Genomic DNA, 19,301 nt, shown 5'->3' on the forward strand with positions numbered 1-19,301 from the left:
TGGGTGACCTATGACACACAATAAATAATGACTAGAGAATAGCTGAAGTGAACAAATTGTGAACAGCTCGTATATCAAAAATGATTCATCCAAATTATGTAGTAAATCTTTATAGATATTGAATCCATTCAAAGAGAATCAGGACTGGCTTGTGAATTATTTGCTAACCAAAGAAGGCTAAATGCAGAATGAGTATAATTTTATAACAGAGAGTTTCACCAATATGGATGAGTTTAATGTATGTAAAATAATACGTTATAGTGTCATTATAGCAAAGACTGAGACCTGGATTTGGAATTTGCACTGGGCCAGATTCTTATTTCCACTAAGTCTCCTTTGCACCACCAAAGCAGTGCTAAAGAGACTTACAGTGGGAGTAAATTTGTGGTTAATTTATTTGCAATGAATAGTACAACTAGCTTGACCCAAGTCATGGTTGAAAAGGTTGGCATGTTGATTAGTGGCAGCAAGACATCCCACATCCCGTAGGCATTACATTAGATTGTCTAATACAGATACTTGGGATCCAATTCTGGACTCGCTTGAATGGAGCCTTGATTGGAGAGTCGTTTAGTATCTGTTGAGTATTCATGAAAAGAACTGAGGAGACCATGTAATGCTTTGCATGTAGGCAGCAAGTTTCCTGCTGTCGCTGGTGTGAATACTCAGTAACAGCTGGTCCATAGGAGTCCGAGTTTGGTAAATTTCAGATCGTGCTTGAGCAATCCGGCTTTAGGCTGAACATTTATTTTAGATTTATGTTATTTGGTATTTTCCCCTGATGCTTTAGAGCAGATGGAGTTTCCATGATGGGGAGAACTTTACCAGATGTTTCTGAGTCAATATCAATGATTGTGATAAATGTACATGCTTCTAACCTTGTTGTAGAGTTACAGCTTTTACATGCACTGTGTCAGCGAATTAACATTTTCAATGAAGGAGACTTTAGCATGGCACTCAGCCATTTTTAAAGGAGTTTCCATAGATCACACCACATTTTTTTAAACTGCTTACAAAATAACTGTATTCTAACCATTATTCAGACTCTTTCAGATATTTCACTACAAGCTGGGAAATGTAAAATTTAATGCAGCATAGTAGCTTGGGGTGAAAGTTGCAAAGCAGCATAAGGTCAGAGTCAGTGGGGCCTGGAGATGCAGCACTTCTACAGACATAGGAAGTACAGTATGTGTAGGTCAGCTGAGCCTTCTGCAGGCTGCCCAGGGAAAAAAAGAACGAAAGAAAGAAAAAGAAAACACATTGTTTTTGCTCTTTTAGCTAACATAGAGCTTGATGTCCAGAGGCTCTGAGCAGTCACAGCTTCCACTGGCTTCAACTGCAGTTGTGGGCGCTCACACATGTGAAAGTCAGGCCCAGAGGGTTTGATTCTGCTCCTAATGAGATCAGTGGCAACGTTTCCATCGACTTCAGTAGGAGACCGCTTGGGCCCATAGTCTCTGAAATGCTTCTGAAGGAAAGGCTAGGTGAGACTGAGCCAGCCTGAACTGATCATGTTTGGGATAGTTGGAAGAAAAATGTGCTGAAATGTGAGCTCATTGGCCTTGTGTAAGTGTTGAAACTGTTCCTGTGCTAGACCAGCAGCTTTCTTAACAATTGTTAGCTAGTGGGGTCTTAATGCATGCACAGCAAGCCCTGCTGGGACTAGAAACAGACTTGCAGGCTTGTTAATGAGAGAACTGCAGCGTGGAGCTGGTCATGCCGGAGCAGTAGAACTCTGTTTCCTTAAAAAACAAAATGCAGTCAAGGCCACAGTTTAGTGGATTTCCAGTGTATTCTAAAATCTTCCCTCTCGCCTGGGTCTGAGAAGCAGAATAACCGCACGTTCATTGCTGGTGAAAGATCCCTTGTTAGTTACATTGTGTTTGGACAGCGTCGGCTAACTGGAAAAAGGATGTGTATACACTGATACATAGATATTTGCTAGTTAAAATAATGCAGAGGTCACCAGTCAGGAGTGCACTGCCCTGCTAAAGTGTGGGAAAGAGCAAAAGAACAGAGACTCACAGTGAGGACTTGAGAAGAGTTGCTAGCTATAAAGGAGCTGGCTCGCGGGGCTCTGGGCTCTCATTGCCCTGACAATATTAAGCATTTGGATTGTATTCTTTGTGTGATTCTGCAGATATAATCACTGCAGCTTCACATGCAGGCAAGCCATATTCATAGGTTCCCTATTAACGGGGGAAAGGTAGAGCAAATATGTAGAAAAGGAGACACAAACATTCCTTTTTTGGCTTCTTGTTTTTTTATTGCAGGAAAATCTGCATTAATTGGAACAAGATTTTCATTCAGAGTTGCACTTCTGCAGGATAAGTCATGAACCAGGAAACATGCTTTGGGGGCCTTCAGTTATGAGTATACGTAACTAAGAGCAAATTCTAGTTCTGGTTTCGATACCATAGCCCATAGGTTCACTTTTTTCCCTGTAATTTTCAGTGTAATTATACAACACTGAAGGCTAATTATATCCGGCTTCTCATGGGCAAATTAACATTATTGATTTAATGCCAACAGCACACTCAGAACTGTGCAAACATATAAAGAGATCCAGAGCCAGATCAAAACCTGTTCATAATGGTGACAATCCAGAGTCACTCCAGCTAATTTCAGGGTGGTGGGTCCAGATTTATACCACTGTAGCTGAGATCAGCCTCTAGCCCACAGTTCCTTCACGAGCTAGCAATTTACTACAAACATTCACTCACCATTTAGACATACCAAGTACTTGTAGGAGTTCCAGCTGGTGAAGAAATCCAGAGGCCATTTTTTAAAGGCTCAGCAGAAGAACCTGTAATGCTTATCAAAGATAAGAATATAAGAATGACCATATTGGGTAAGACTAATGGTCCATCTAGCCCAGTGTCCTGTCTTCTGACAATGGCCAGTGCCAGATGCTTTAGAAGGAATGAACAGAACAGGACAGTTATCAAGCGAGACATCCACTGTCGTCCAGTCCTGACTTCTGGCAGTCAGAGCTTTTAGAGATACCCAGAGCATGAGGTTGTGTTCCTGACCATCTTGGCTAATAGCCAGTTTATCTAAATCTTTTGAACCCAGTTATACTTTTGGCCTTCAAAATATCCCCTGGCAAGGAGTTCCACAGGTTGACTGTGCGTTGTTTGAAGAAATACTTCCTTAGTTTGTTTTAAACCTGCTGCCTATTGATTTTATTGGGCGACCCCTGGCTCTTGTGTTCTTTGAAGGAGTAAATAATTTCCAACAGAGACTAATCAAAGACTGCAGCCTAGTGGATAAACAAACCAGCTCCTGTGTCTAATGTGCTGTATTCAAATCTACCTCAAGTTGTACTTATGGTTGTTCAAATTACTTGTAACTTTTCCCTCTGTGAAGTTATAGATATGTTCATTTTTACCCTGATTTTAACATCAGACTCATACTTCAACTACGAGTATTATCTAATCCCAAATAGTTCAAATACTGGAGGTGATGAGTGGGGAGTCAAGGCTCTAAAGAAAGAACAGCCATGTAAGGATATGAGGTCTGTAAAACTAGCCAGTTCGGAAAGAGACTATCCATTTAGATGGACAATTTAAACTAGACGTTAGTTCCTCTTCCCCAATTCACAGCTCCTATATAGTAGCCATGTTTAACTTGACCAGTTCAAGGACTAGCTTTTTCTAATGTGGCTGCTTTTATAGAGATTACAGCATTGTTAAAGGTTCTTCATTTTCAGTTTCTATTGATTTTTACTGAAAATTTCCCAGGTTCTACAAAGGCCATTATTCGGTTTTTATCAATTTTCACCTGAATTTTGGAAGTGCAGGAACTCCCTGGACCTGGCTCGTCCCTCCAGAAGGAGAGATGGCAGCTAGGTAACCTTGGCAGTACAGATTGTCCTCCTGTCCCCCAATATTAACCCTGATATTTACCCAAAAAACTGGTAATTTTTGGCACTGATTTTCAGCTCTTTTAACATTTAAATTTAAATTTAAAATTCTGATAAATTTCCTGGAAAGTTTAAACAAACTAAAAACAAAAAACATGTTGTTCGGCTCCAATGTTCATCAGATCACTTGAATTAAAAAAAAATTGGCATGGGAAACATTTTGGGTCAGATTAGATGTACAGAGAAACCAAGAGGGATGAGAAGACTGAAGGGGCTTCTAGCTTATATTTGACTACGTATTTCCATTGACTTCAATGGGACCTAGGTCAGGTCCTTATTGCTACTATTCAGTTATTATTTATTATTTGTATTCCTATAATGCCCAGCTGAGATTGGGGCCCTATTGTTCTAGGCGCTGCACAGATATAGATGAACTGGCTATTTTTCCTCATAGTAAATATAATTAGATTTCAGATAGTCTATGAAGTCATAAACATGTATCAAGTAAGGATCAATAAAGGCAGATGCATTTAGGAAGAGTGTGTCTGGCAGGACCGACCCACCAGTACAGTGTCATACCATTCCTGTAAACCCACTTTCAGGAGATGGTTCTTCAGGAGAGAACATGATAGCACACGTGTTTAAATGTCTAATAGCTGTATGTATATGTAGGGCCTGATTCGCCTCTTACTGACACCAGTGAAAATCAAGGAGTCTTCTTCTGGCATTAGCGTCTGATGGTACAAACAATGAATTAGATGTTGTGTAAGTGATGTAGCCATTGTCACGGCAGCATCATTAGCGATGTCAAGTACATCCATCCACTATCGAGATACTAAAGAGGGCAGTCCATAACAAGATAGCTGTTTGTTGTTGAGCTCCACAGGGAGCTCTAGAAGCTCCAGTGGTAAAGCTGTGAGTTAAACTACCCGGTGACCACAATGTATCCTGTTGTAAGACAGAAGGATCTTTAGGTTCATGGGGTTGTTCTGAGGACCATCCAAGAGCTGATCCAGAGAGATGAGGGGATGCAGATCTGAATTGTCTATCTGCCAAGAAATGTGCCATCGATCCAAAATACAGTCCCGCGCCTTCGGGTGCCTTTGTTCCTTAGAAAGGTCGTGTCTGATGTAAGTCTGAGAGGCTCAACTATTTCAGAAAAGAGGATGGGCAATTGACTTTAGCTGGTGTTTTTTATGTGGTTTTAAGATGAAATTGTGAAGCAAGCTGTCTTGCTATTTGGCTGCACACATAATGCAGCCAGGGCCCTGCCCTCAGGGAGTGATGACATTGAACTCAGTGGAGTTACACTGATGCAAATGACAGGAAACTCGTACCCATACAGCTGCAGAGACACACACAGGTGTGCTAAAAGCATGCACACATGCAGTACACCTGCATCAGAAGAAGCCCAAACCTGTGGAAACCAGTGTCAGTTCCAGACTTCCAGCCATGAAGTCACAAAGTATCAGCCAATCAGTTTCTTTGCATATTGTCATGTCATTCCCAGGTGTATCCCATATTGTTGGTCCTGTTCCAGGAGTGTTTGTGAGCTTCTGGTCAGGCAATGAAGAAGAGGGCTGTAGGGAAGCAGTGCCCCAGTGGCCATGTGCCTGTTGTGACAGATGGTGTATCACATTCATTAGCAGATTCCTCCAGCTGGACTCATTGGGCCAAATTCAGCACTCATGGAAGTGAAATCAGTGAAGCTACACCAGGGTAATTTTTGGCCCTTTTAATGTATGCCCTGCCACTGGTGTTCCTAAAGCCCCAGCTCCTGGAGTCATGGGATCACATGACATTTAAAAAAAATTAGTAAGTTTCTAGCCCTCATTGGTGTGGAGAAAAGCTTGAAAATGTGACTTCTTAGATGTTCAAAAACCAGGTGGCAAATAAAGACAACTTACATTTTATATATTTTTAAAAATCCCTTGATAGGTAAGCCAACCTTCTAATTTTTTGAAGGGGAAGGTTAACTTGTGATTTTTTTAACACTTTATCATCAGCGAACATGTATCGTCTAAGGCCCGTTGTGTCAGCCTGACTTGGTTGATGGCATCGCACCAGGCATTGTGTTGTGAAGTTCCCAGATCTGGCTCAATCGTGCGAATCCACTGGGTGGCCCTACGGGTGATGCCAGGTGGGGCCTGGGCATGCACCCCTTCGCGCATGGATGGGAAGTTTGAGAGCACTGTGGGCTGGGATGCTTTTGCCCACCCTGGTGACATGGCTGGAGAGCATGCTATGCAATACAGAGAGCGAGCTCTTTGCGAGTTTGTGACATTCTGCACTAAGTCAAACCACTTTTTGCTCAGGGATTTGGCTCTGACTGCGCATATAGAATGCCTCTAGCCACTCCAAGTCACTTTAACACTTGGGACTGGCAATACCGTTGTTAACTGGTTTTCTAACATTTGATAGGACCGTTGGTAGAACTCTCCATTTTCAAGCAGAAATGGACAATACATCTTCTGTGAATGATTGACTGTTACTGCCTCGGAAACAGACAATGGGGAAACAGCTGGTACAAAATGAACAAGCTTCCAGGCTTTCCAGCCTCCGAAACATTCTCCTGAGAGTTTAATTTTTGGGAAGCTTTAACATCACAAGCTTACCCAGCGCTGAAAGAAAGGTCAGCTAATCCCTCACAATGTCTGAATGAATTCAGGCCCAGAAGTGAGATTACTCAAAGCGGACGGGGAGGATGGGAAAGCTGCATGGAAACATAGTCAGTCCTGCTTTCTAAAGAAATGGACCTTTTATTTCAGTTTTCTTCCCCTGGGAGGTGGGAAGGGGAGCAAAGTCCAAAGCACCCAACTCCCCTCCCCCACCAACAACAGACCTAGAATCCCAAACGCAGTCCCAACAAGATTACATGGAGAGAAGCCCCATCAGAACAGCCAAGCAAGAGGCTGTCTCCAAGGGTGGGGGTGGAGGGGACACAGAGGGGCCAGCAATGAATTCAGATTCCCGGGGCATGCAGCTCAGATGCAGTATGAATGTCATTACCAAATTCCCTGATCTGTTTCTTCCATCACTTCTTGTCTCAATCCTCTAGCCAGGTTTGAAGAGAGAAAGGGTAGCCTCACCTCCCTTGTTTGTATCCTTTGTGGGTTGGGGTCAGTGGTTTCTCAAATTGGACATATGCTTATCTAGTGAATTTAAATCAGTGTAACTCTATTGAAGTCCGTGCTGATTTACAGTGGCTGAGGATGTCGCCCACAGTTTTTTAGGACACAAAGAGAATGTGGCAGGGAATCCTGAGAAGTAACCTAGGTGTTAGCCATGTAGGGGCAAGTCGAGAGAGCAATCAGTTTGGAACTGTTCTGTTACGAATATCATTTGACCCTGACTACTTCAGATGGTTTTCAGTGGGCACCCCAGGAAAAGGTGAGAACAAGGAGGAGAAATCCTCAAGAACAGCCCCCCTCCCTCCCTCCAGCACACACTCCACTCTCTTCTCTGCTCAGCATCCATCTGCAGAGCATGAGAATGGGATTTGTGCCTTCTGGGAATCCGAGCCATGAGAACGGTCCAGCACAGTGCGGACAGAGGCAGCCAGCTCTATTATGCACGGCACCCACAATCCATTGTGAACCCTGGGGTGATGACATGACAGCGCCACTAAGGACTCTCTTTTCTTCTGCAAATCAACTGTCCTCCTCAATGCTGGAAGAGCAGAGCCCCATTGAATGAGGGAGAGAAGCGGACCCCCAGGGTGTGGATGCACGATGGATGAGCCATGGTAACCTGGCTACAAGTGTGACAACACAGACACCCAACCCTCAAGGGTTCCTGCCAGGCTCCGAATTCTTCCCGGATTGGGTATTCAGGCCACAGGGTTTTTCTCTATTGACCTTGGAACAGTGTTCTGCATGGGAGAATTTTCTTTCTTTCTTTCTTTCTTTCTTTCTTTCTTTCTTTCTTTCTTTCTTTCTTTCTTTCTTTCTTTCTTTCTTTTGCTGCAGAATCAAGTGTTCGCAGTTTAAAACTACTGCTACCCACCAGCATACAATTAATTCAGTCTGCTGCCGTTTGGCCAATGGCAGGCCGGATTTGAAATCCTCAGGGCCCAACGGACAGCCGAGAAAAAGCTTATCCAGATGCCTCTTTGATGGTTCAGGTCCCAATAAGGATAGATTGTCCCAGAGCCATTAGCAGGGTGATACCTGTATCATTACATTATCTGTGCTCTTGAGGTCATTCCTTTGGGTACCTGCAGAAAGAGAAGGTGAGTAGAATCATGTTCTGTCAAATCGGACAAGGGGATACCCCTTGGGGAAAAGGTCCCATAGACCTGAATAGGAATGAAACCAATAGAGTTCTATAGAAATCACTCTAAAATCAGACCCTTTCTGTAGGTTTTTACAGACGTCCGACAGAATTCTGTGGCAGAGATTTAAATTTTCTATTATACTTTGTGTACACATTAATGAATTTGTGAAGTGCTCAGATACCACGGAGTCTAGACAGACAGACAGATATTTGATTGCATAGGAAGTTTTCAAAAGTCTACAGAAAGCTTACATTCGATAGGAATTTTCCATAAGGGATCCTACATGAGCCTGACAGCTGACCTCTGCTCAATGCCCTAGAGGGCAGAGACAATCTCCCTAAACTCCTGCTAATTTCCCTCTCAGGGAAAGTTCCTTCCAGATGCTAATTTGATGTTTAGCTCAACCCTGCACTTGTGAGAAAGAATCAATATGGTTAAGCATTTTAATAACATTGCATTGATAGGAATAGATTTTGTTTGTTTATATTATAATATATATATAATATACTATGTTATATATTTATAGTTTTTAATTATATTGCAGCTTTCATCCAGAGAATTCCAAAGGGCTCTACAGACTTGACAAATTGATACACAAACTTTAGATAAAAATAATTTAACCTCCTCTACTGGAATGCACCCTGTGGGGTGGAACATGGCAGTTGTGTAATAACACAGAGCAATGCCATGCGATAGTTTAGGGCAGGAAGTGAAGTGCAGGTTTTTTCCAAGCCATGAATTTATATTGATAGAAATACAGAATCTCTGGCATCATTATGTCCTTTCAAAAAACCTGCACAGTTGGGTGGTGGTGTTCCCAGGATTAACACATTCCACAGAAGTTGTCAGGTACTTTCTGAGAGAAGACGGGGGGCTACCTTTAGGGGAAATGCTTTTGACCTGATTCCTGTGATTTTCTAATCCAAATCCATGATTAACAATGCAACATGGCTTTAGAGATATTAAAGCATGAAGTCTTACTGCACATGTCATACATAATATTCCTATTTTACAGATGGGGAAACTTAGGCATGGAGTAGGGGGTGAGCCTTGAGTGGCAGCTCCCATTCCACTATGTGAGCCACTAGAAACCCTGGGCCTGATTCTCCTCTCATTACACTGGTTGTGTGCTAGTGTAATTCTGACTCCTGATTTACACCTGTGGATGTGAGATGAGAACTGGGCTCCCTAGCTCTATATCATGTGGTATTAAAACTAAGGTTCAAGTGCAGGGTATTTCCTGGGGATTCCTGGCTAGCTAGGGGAGTTGATGACCTAAGAGGCAGTGAAAGATCCACAGGAGGCACTTACAGACTTTTAAAAATCTAACCCCAATTGACTAAGATACTTCTGAAACTTTTACCCATTATTCGTAAGGTGAGAATGGGACAGCAGCTCTGAAAGAGTAGGTGTACAAGTGTTTGTTCCCCTTCTATTTGCTGGGACTGTGAGGTTATTAAATAATATCCTAAACTTGTCTACATCAGAGCATCTCTTTTCTCATGCTGTCCAGTCACCTCGCTTTGTTAGATCCTCAAGCTCCTCCCTGCTCTCGCTCGCACTAAATATTATTGTTTCATCAACAAATATTGCCTCAAGCTATCTAGCCCCTCTCCAGATCATTAATTATACTGAGTGCCACTGGTCCCTGTGCTAGTTAATTAGTAAATTACTCACTAATTAGCTAACTCATGTTTGCAATGTGCTTTGAAAACAGAGAAAAGTGCTATGTATTATTATTAGTTATTATTGAGGCCTAGATAGCCTACCATTAACGTCTCTGCATGCCAAGCATTGGCCATTTAGTCCTATCCTTTGTTTCTGCTCTCTGAATCAAATATTACTCTACAAAGGGACTTTGCCTCTTACCCTGTGGCTATGAAGTTTCCTTAATAGATTTTTGTGGAGAACTTTATCAGCTCTTTGAAAAGTCTGGATTATTTATATCCTCTGACATGTTAGAGAGGTAGGATTTATCCTTACGATAGTACACACAGCTCCACAGTACACCTCAGATCTCACTTGCAGCAACCCCGCTACTGTTCTGATCTTGCACCCCTCAAAAAAATGGATGATATCCTGACTTGCATCACCTGTGGCCCCCACTGTCCATTCCAGCCCCTGACACGGCCCTGCCATGAGTCCCAATCCTGACTTGTATCACTGATGTTTTGCCAGTCCCGGGAGTTTACCAATCCTGTGATTTGTATAAATGGTTCCTTAATATTGTAGTGTCTACAGGCAGGGATTAGGATAAAACCCTAAATTCACTTTCACTTCACTATCTAGTGGCCTCCTTCCCTATTCAGTTAGTTCCTTAGTATGAGTGAACAGCTCCTTGGTTGTTTCTATATGCTAGGCTACAGGTGTTTTAATAATCCATTCTCCTGAAGTCGGATCTCAAAAGCTCTGGATTCAGCAAATGCAAACCAGCAAAGCCCCATAGGTTTCTGTGATGCTGAAAGCAGTCACTTCCCAGACTCTCTCTGGATGAGTAGGAGCCATAATCACAGACAGGGCAGTGGACACCAGGAAAGAGTAACTGGTCAATTAGAAGGTTTCCAAAGGAGTCCCTTTCAGTCCTTCTTGTCTGGAGCATGAGAGTGAAGACACTGCAGGGAGGGACAGAGATGAGAGATAAAGAGGTTACAGAGAAGGGAGATGGTTGGAATCCATCTCTGGGCTGGGCAGGAGGAGCATAGAGGACTCCAGTGTGCGGCGGAGAAGAGAAACCACATTCCAAAGTCTCTAGCTATTAAAAAAGTACATGGAGAAAGTTCATTTGCTTGGAAAGATCTTGGCATCTCTGATGCATAAACACGTAGAATTGTCTGGAGACTTTCGTAGTTCGTTAAAATGTCATCAGCTCATAAAGCAATGTCACGACGAGCTGCAGTCATCTCATATCGCCGTTCAATCGAAACAGGAGTCCTTTGGCACCAGATAAATAAATAAGACCCTCCCCCATTTTGACAATTGTATTAAGAGACAGACCAACTTCTGGCACCAAACAGACAACAAGCTATAACTATCACATAGCTACCGTATGGCCTGGGGTGCTGGAGCTCCCCCACCCCCGCAGAGTTGGCTGACAGAGCATTTGGCCAAGCAGAGGAGCAATACATGCACATCTCTCCAGAACTTGGCCATTTTATTGCTGTTAGGTTTATGATAGCACCTGGAGGCTTCAAATGAGATGGGAGCCCCATTGTCCTAGGCACTGCACAGACACATAGCAGGGCTCCCCCTTATGGTGTACCTGGACTGGATAACACATGTTAAAATTACAGCTGCCTTGTCTACACTACAATTTTAGCACAGGTTAACTAACTCACACCATTTCCCAAGTGAAGAGATGGCCACAGAGACTAAGGGCCTCATTCTCAGTTGCCCTGCACCTTTGTATCATTTACATCAGAGCAAAGGGTGTGTAAGACACTGCCATTCTGAGCTGGAAAAATTCGACACCAACTACAGAAGTTGCAGGACAATGGAGAACTGGGCATTAAGACTTGCCTGAGGTTATACAGTGAGTCTGTAGCAGAAGCAGCAATTGAACTCTGAACACTTGAACACCAGTCTAATACCTTAACCGCCAGACCAGCCTTCCTTCTACTTTGTCCAACACACTTCATTGGCAGAAAATTCCTGAGAGCTCAGCTTCCTCTATAATTGTCCTACCTTTCCCCACTGTTTCTGGGGCAAGTCAGCAGGCTCTGCCATGTTCCCACCAGTGCTAGTCAGCTTGCTTTGCTTCTTGACATAGCGACTAGCTTGCAAGCACCTGGCCACCCTCCTAAACATCTCTGCCTCCCTCTGCAGTGGGACAATGAAAACTTGTTCCCTTTATAGTTTTCCTGAAGCAGGATGCGACTTCCAGGCCCACTACTCAGCAGATCAATTTAATAGCGTGGCTGCAGTGCCACAAGCCATGATTTCCTTCCTTCCTTCCTTTCCAATCAAGGCTATGCATTTCCATTCAGATGAAGCTCCTGCAAAATCTCTTTATTAAAATAGAGAGAGGATGAAGAACTCTGGAAAGAAGCAGAGCAAAGAGACAAATGCATCTGCACCTGGGAAATGTCATGATTTGTTTTTCAACTTAAAATGGGCGAAGTGACAGCAGCTCAGCGGGGGCGTAAACGGGGGAATTGTGCAGATTTATAGCTTAAGATCCTCAGGCTGAGCCAAGTATTCCACCTAGCATTAATTTTATAAATGAGACGAAATGCAGAACCTTGAAAATAGGGTTCTTATTAGAATAGAAAAGCTAGGAGAGCTGGAATGAGGGAATATCCTGCCATGGGGAGTCACTCGACTTAGAATTTTCAAAGGCAAGTGGGCACAATTGGAGTCTAGAGATGCGCCCCAAGAAGGACCACAAAACCTAAATACTTCCAAGCTTCAGGGATGTCTAAAAGTAGATCTGAATCCCTTGGTTCAGGCTTGTCTCTATAAGCTCATCAATTTCACTCAAAGGGCTTCATGTTCTTCAGGTCTGCATTAGGTTTGCGCACTTGAGTTCTGTTTCCAGTTTCACATTCAAATGAAGTTTTGGGTGTAAGCCAAAGGTTTTAGCAGGTCTAACTGGAAACAGAAAGTGCAAAACTCTGACTCTTTAACTCTGGTTTTGGTAGATACAGGGTTAAGCAGCTTCCCTTTGGGATTGCCTCAGCACCCATGGTATATCAAATCATCAAGTTCCAGATCTGGATGGCTGGAGATAATTGTTAATACTCTGCTGGATGCAAATATTTAACAACACAGTGATAAACTGTGCAATGTCCAGAAGCATACCAAAGCAAAGAAACTTAAATGGGAACAAATACCCAACCAGGCTAAATTAGATTAGTTATGGAGGACACATACTTAGGGACACAAAGAGTTTGTCTCAGCAGAAGAAATGTGGGGACAATTGTACAAACGGTAAGATCCCAGAACAAGGAGGCTTGTGGGATTCATGGGCATGTTAACATATTTAAGCAAATTCATCCTTCATTTGTTTTGAAAGTGGCACCCAGAATACTGCCTGAGGGCAATATAGGCAATACAGTTTTAGGATAATTTGCAAGAAATAAGATCTTGGAAAGTAAAATGTTGTTACGGAATATTACAAAACTGGTACTGAAATATTTTGAGGTTAACAAAGAACCTATGATCTCAATACATACAAGCTGACATGGATTGGAGGCCTCCTTCTTGAAGATGATGGCTTGTAGTCATGGCTTCCAAACCACTGACTGAAACACACCACAATTATGTTCAGATGGAAGAAGACATGGAGGCCATTATTCCAGTGAGCAGTATTATGGATGTTTATGGGCAGAAATTGGTTGAGGTAGAAACAGACCAAGGGTGAAATCCTGGACTTATTGAAGTCAAGAGAGTTTTGCCATTGACTTCAATGGGGCCAGGATTTTACCCCATACGTTTATAGAAGCAAATTACAAAAGCCATTGAGCAAAGCAGCAGGAGACTGAAGCAATTATGACTCAAGAACAGCCTGTTTTCAAAAAAATATATGAAGAATTAAAATGAGAAACCACAACACAACCTTACATGAATTTGAGGAAATAATGCTAGATGGATAACTGGAAATCCCAGACATTTCCAAATATAAAATATTTTCGGAACTATTGAGATCAAATTGCTACATAGGATGGATTCTGTGCAAAGGATATTGTGTCATAATATTGCACCAACATAAACTTAGAAGGTCTAAGCATAATCCGTAGTATGTATCTAGGTAGTAAGCAGTTTAAGAACAGAGCCTGAGATATCCTATTCTGGCCATGTGTGAATGCTACCATTGAAGATCTAAGTGTGAAATCTGCAGTAAATATAGGTGATAGAACTGAAAGAGCCACTGAAACCACAGGAGATTCCCAGCTGTCATTGGTATAAGTTGGATGCAGATCTATTTGAACTAAATGGGAAAATTACCTCTTAGTAGCATACTACTGCTCAGAGTTGTGTTTAAACTGAGATTTTGCACAACACTTTGGATAGTGATGCAAAAATGTATTTAAATTGTGTCCTCATTCACCATGGCATTCGAGAGGCATCAACAACAGATGACAGCTCCATAGTTCACAAGTGACTTGTTTTGGCAATTCTCTTTGACATATCTGTTCATGTGGTCACTTCAAGCCTATTTTGTTCACATTCAATGGGGTTGATAGAAAAATCAGTACAAATAGCAAAGAGTAATGTGCAAAATATAGTAGATGGCTCTTTAATCTAGCAGAAAGAGCCCCAATGGTTGTAAGTTGAAGCTAGACAAATTTAGAAGAGAAATAAAGTGCAAATTTCAACAGTGAGGGAAAATAACCATTGGTATAACTTAGCTAGAGACAAGGTGAATTCTCCACCACATGAAGACTTTAAATCAAGACTTGATAACTTTTTAAAAGGCATGTTGTAGCTCAACAAGATGGGCTTGATGTAGAAATTATTGGGTGAGGTTCTCTGGATTGTGTTATGCAGGAGGTCAGACTAGATCATCAGAAAGGTCCCTTCTGGTTTTAAAATGAATCTATGAAAAAAGGGCCTGGTGGCTTGGAGGGATCCATACTTGGCATGGTGAGCTCAGGACACATTGTTAGGTCAGAACATGCCTCTCCATGTTTTATTAGAATCACCAGTTCAGAAAGGTATGGGAAGAAGAAAAAGACCCTTGGTGTCAACATCTAACAAATTTCTGCAGCCAAAAACATTCTACCTGACATACTTACACAAGAGTTACATGCCAGGAAACCACAAGAGAAGAAATACTGTGGCAGGAATGCTGAACCGTTACCCCACTGCAAGTGAGAGAAAATGTTGGATTCCAATCAGAAAGTTGTTGGAAACCTACTAAGGTAACAGCTATACCATCCTAGCTAGGACATAAGCCATCATGACCCATTGGTCCTTAGACATCTAATAAAAGCCAAGGGGGACTCTGACTGCTTCTTGAGGAATGCTAGACAGTGCTCGTGGACTGACAGAAGCAGCATCCGCCCACCCAATCAGTGAAAATGACAAACATCAGAAAGCTGCCTGCAAACCTGAACTCCAAGGGGTGGATCCTTCTTAGCGCCTGAACTGGCTACCTCAGTCTGAACTGTTTTGAGAACCAGAAGTGGCTGCATGATCAAAAGCCAGAGAGTCAGAAATGGGGGTTATTAAACCAATGCCCAATAAAAGGTAGAATAATCCTGCTGACTGCCAGTGGGATCCAGGTCCTCCCGCTGCCTTCCTCCATGCTAGACGTCTCCATTATGTCAAGTATCAGAGGGGTAGCCGTGTTAGTCTGGATCTGTAAAAGCAACAAAGAATCCTGTGGCACCTTATAGACTAACAGACGTTTTGCAGCATGAGCTTTCGTGGGTGAACACCCACTTCTTCGGATGCAAGTGGTGGAAATTTCCAGGGGCAGGTTTATATATGCAAGCAAGAAGCAAGCTAGAGATAACGAGGTTAGTTCAATCAGGGAGGATGAGGCCCTGTTCTAGCAGTTGAGGTGTGAAAACCAAGGGAGGAGAAACTGGTTCTGTAATTGGCAAGCCATTCACAGTCTTTGTTTAATCCTGAGCTGATGGTGTCAAATTTGCAGATGAACTGGAGCTCAGCAGTTTCTCTTTGAAACAGTTTCTCTCCATTATGTTTCATTAACTGGCTGTATTAGTTTTTGGCGGTTGTTTCCAGTTGTTATTATGTTTTATTGATTGATTGGTCTGTCTTTTCAAAGGGGAGGTTGTAGCAGTATCCGCTGGAGTCAGTGGACACCAACCTCTGTCATCTCACAGGGATATTAACCTCTTGTAGTCCTGAGATATGACTTATGACTAGGGTGAAGGAGAAGAGGCCAGTCTTTTACCAGCAGCGCTGTGTGTGAGACCATAGCAGGGACTTTTCTTCCTGGCAGCACAGTCTCTGCCTCATTTTCCCCTCAGTGGTCAGGTAGCTCATCCCTCTGGTCAAATCCCCCAAGGCCTCCCCTTCAAAAGTCCAGCAAAACAAAAAATCCAACACAAGCTGCAAACCCTCAGCCTTCAGTGCCCCACCCCTGGTCAGTCCATTGACATTGGGCTTCTCCCACAGCCCGTGGGCACACCTATAAGCTGCTCTTGCTCTCCTAAGGTTCCCCCCAGTTTTATTCTTCCTAGCTCAAAACACTCTTTGGTTGCCCTTCTAAACCTCTCTCCACCCTCTTGGCCTAGGAAGACCCAACAGCAGGTCCTGTTCCTTTCAGGTAGAGAGGCCAACCAGATGTCTCACCCTTCTCCAGTCTCTCTCTTACTAGGGAAAAAGGAGCTCAGTTGTATCCCTGCCAGCTTTCCAAGCACTCCGAGCCTACAACGCCAATGGTATCTCTGGACTACAAGTCCCAGAATACCTTTGTTCTGGGCTAAACTAGGAACAGGGCCAGAGCTGGGTCTTGAACCCATCTTAAAGGGCCAGGTCATCCCATGACACACGTCTTTAGGACACATAGGAATTTTACTCTATGCACTTGGGAATACTTGATCCTTCCCTAATGATTGTTATACAGCTGTTGCCTTTGTGATCGACAAAGCTGAGCTCCTGGAATCCAGAGTCTCTTTATACGTCCTTTTCATTTTCCTCTGGGATCTTAGCTACGCACTGTGGTATGAGTCAAACCCTGCTTCCAAGTTGTGAAAAGTAGTGTATCATTATATAACCTGTCGGGGGATTATCCAGGGATCTGGTTACAGCTGTGGCATGTAAATTATTTTTCATTAAAACACCTGACAGTTGCGCAACATGTTGCACAAACCAGGCACATTATGCACAAATAGCAGAGCCCCTCGGGGCTATTAAAGGGTTAGGTTTCTTACCAGGCTTTGATTTAAAATAATATAATAACACTACTTATTATTGATTTATGGAGTGCCAACAGTGCACTCAGTGCTGAGTAAAGATACACAGAGCAGATTATGAGGCCTGGGCCATTGAAGCTGTGCCATTGACTTCCATGGGAGCAGGATTGGGCCAGAAGATAGAAAGTGTTATGTTTCTCCACACACAGAGCAATCCTAGCTCTACACTCAGAATTACCTGTATTTTATATTCAGAGCGTGTGCCTTGATGCACACCACGTCATGCTGAATAAAGGGATGTTGTCTGAACAGTGTCCACTGCATTCAATTTAAAGGGCAGAACACTCCAGTTCAAATTCCCTACAGAAGTTTCCAAAGTGGCTGGGAGACTCCACGGAGTGTTTATTTTATTTTCCACAGAGGCTCAGTCAGATCTCAGTCCCTCCATCATCCTCCAACAACGTTTTTTCCCTCTTTTCCTCTTCCTATTGTCCCAGCACTTTGTCTGAGCAACTGACTATCTGGCTGATGAAGACTGGATGGGGCTTAATTCTGAACCTGCTGTCAGGGCTACTCCTGAGCTGGCCAGAGAAGTCACTGTTACAGGGTGATATAAAGTGCTCCTTGAACAGTAGCACTCCCAAACACTGCTGGACTCAGTGGCATGGGACTGAATTTGAGAGTCACACTCAGTAACATGTTGTGTCATACCAGATTGCCTGGTCAGCTCTCAGCAGGGTGCTTTAAAACTAGCTCAGGAACCAGAGTGTTTCAAAGTAATTTGAAATCCCACTGCAAATCCTGATCTGAATGGAAAATGGGGGCTGCAGTGGAGGTGGTATGCGAAGGGAGGGAAAACAAACAGTTTGATGAAAGATTTGGTTTTCAAAATGGCCCAAAGTGGGGTTCTGATTTTCTTCTGGACAGATGCACTCAAACCTCCCCCAGGTGCAAATATCAAACAAACTGTGAGGAACACTCCAGCAGATAGTCCCAGGACAGCTCTACAAACATAAGACTCTGAGGACCCGATTCTCTTGTCGCTCACACTGGTGCAAAAGAGGAGTAAATCTATTCTAGCCAATGGAGTCATAGTGATGTAAAACAGCTGTGAATGAGAAGAGAATCAGGCCCATATTTCTCTTCTCCCTGTTTTATCAAGGCCCTTAACATGCCAATCACGGTGATATCTGCTGGAAAAAAACATTGCCCCATTTCCTCCTGTCCTGTTCTGAGCTAAATTGTGGCTTTGCTACAAGCTCTAAGTAAGGGCAGAGCACAGTTGTGCCACCTCATAAGCATATCAACAACCAGATTATGACTCAGATTGAGTTGCAGTCTGGTCCTCAGTTCTCCCCTTTCTCTGGGGCTGGATGGGAAATGATCTATGCTAGTCCTATAGCTGGTTCCAATTACTCCCCCTTCCCTCCCCCATGTCCTGGCCTAGCTGTGATGGCTGGCATGTTGTGGGGGGCTCTGCCCACTTCCCGCTAACTTGTCCAGGAGCACTACGCCTCCAGCACTAGGCCTGCAAATGGTGTAGCCGACACAGGGAAATCAGAGAGTTCCTGGGTAGGTGCTTTGAGTAGGTGCATGAGACAATTACAAGCCTATCCAGTGGGACATTCTAATTTTAGGACTGCACAGCTAAACTCTGAATGGCCCTGGGGTAACAGTTTCTGTTAGACATTTAGAAGTTGGTGAGGAAGTACTAGTTTGCGGTTAACAAACTAAGAAACACAAATTCAGAAAAAAGCAAAATGTTTTGTTTTGACATTTTCAGAATGAGATATTTTGATTTTTCTATTTGAAACAATGTTTCATTTCAAAATTTACTTCAATTTTAGTTATTTTTTAGATAAACCCTTTTTTAAAAAGCACAACATCAAAATGATGTTTTTTCAACTTTGTGGTTCGCCAAAAATTTCATTTTTGAGTCAACCTGAAATGATTTCTTTCCCCAATGTTTCGGAATTGCCAGTGAACTGCAAAATCTGTTATTTGCACAGCTCTCGTTGTAACTAGATAATACTGCAATAACTCTCTCTTAGCTAGTATTGAGTGGCGTCCTATCAACTCCTAAAATAGACAGATATCTGCCACCAAATTGGCAAGCTGCTAAACTGAGGTTTTGCTGGTTTAAGGTACTTGATCAAATTGTGATCCTCCCTCATTTATTATTTATTAGTTGTAGATAGTTTGCAGTGCAGATAAAGATGGCTTCTCTGTCCCTGAAAACCAGAAAGACTAAGCAATAGGGTCTCTGTGGGGGCAAGGGATTGTTGTTAAAGATGAACAGGATATTGCTGGTATAGGCCAGGAGTAAATTACCATC

General features: G+C 42.9%; 1 protein-coding gene across 6 annotated transcripts in view; it reads left to right on the forward strand.

Annotated features, from left to right (window-relative positions):
• The window catches only part of NTN1 (netrin 1), a 233,169-nt gene that overhangs the window by 57,831 nt on the left and 156,037 nt on the right, over positions 1–19,301 (forward strand). The gene's annotated exons all lie outside the window — the stretch shown is intronic.

Source organism: Mauremys reevesii, linkage group 15, assembly GCF_016161935.1.
Source record: "Mauremys reevesii isolate NIE-2019 linkage group 15, ASM1616193v1, whole genome shotgun sequence".
In the NCBI taxonomy this organism is placed as follows: domain Eukaryota; kingdom Metazoa; phylum Chordata; order Testudines; family Geoemydidae; genus Mauremys; species Mauremys reevesii.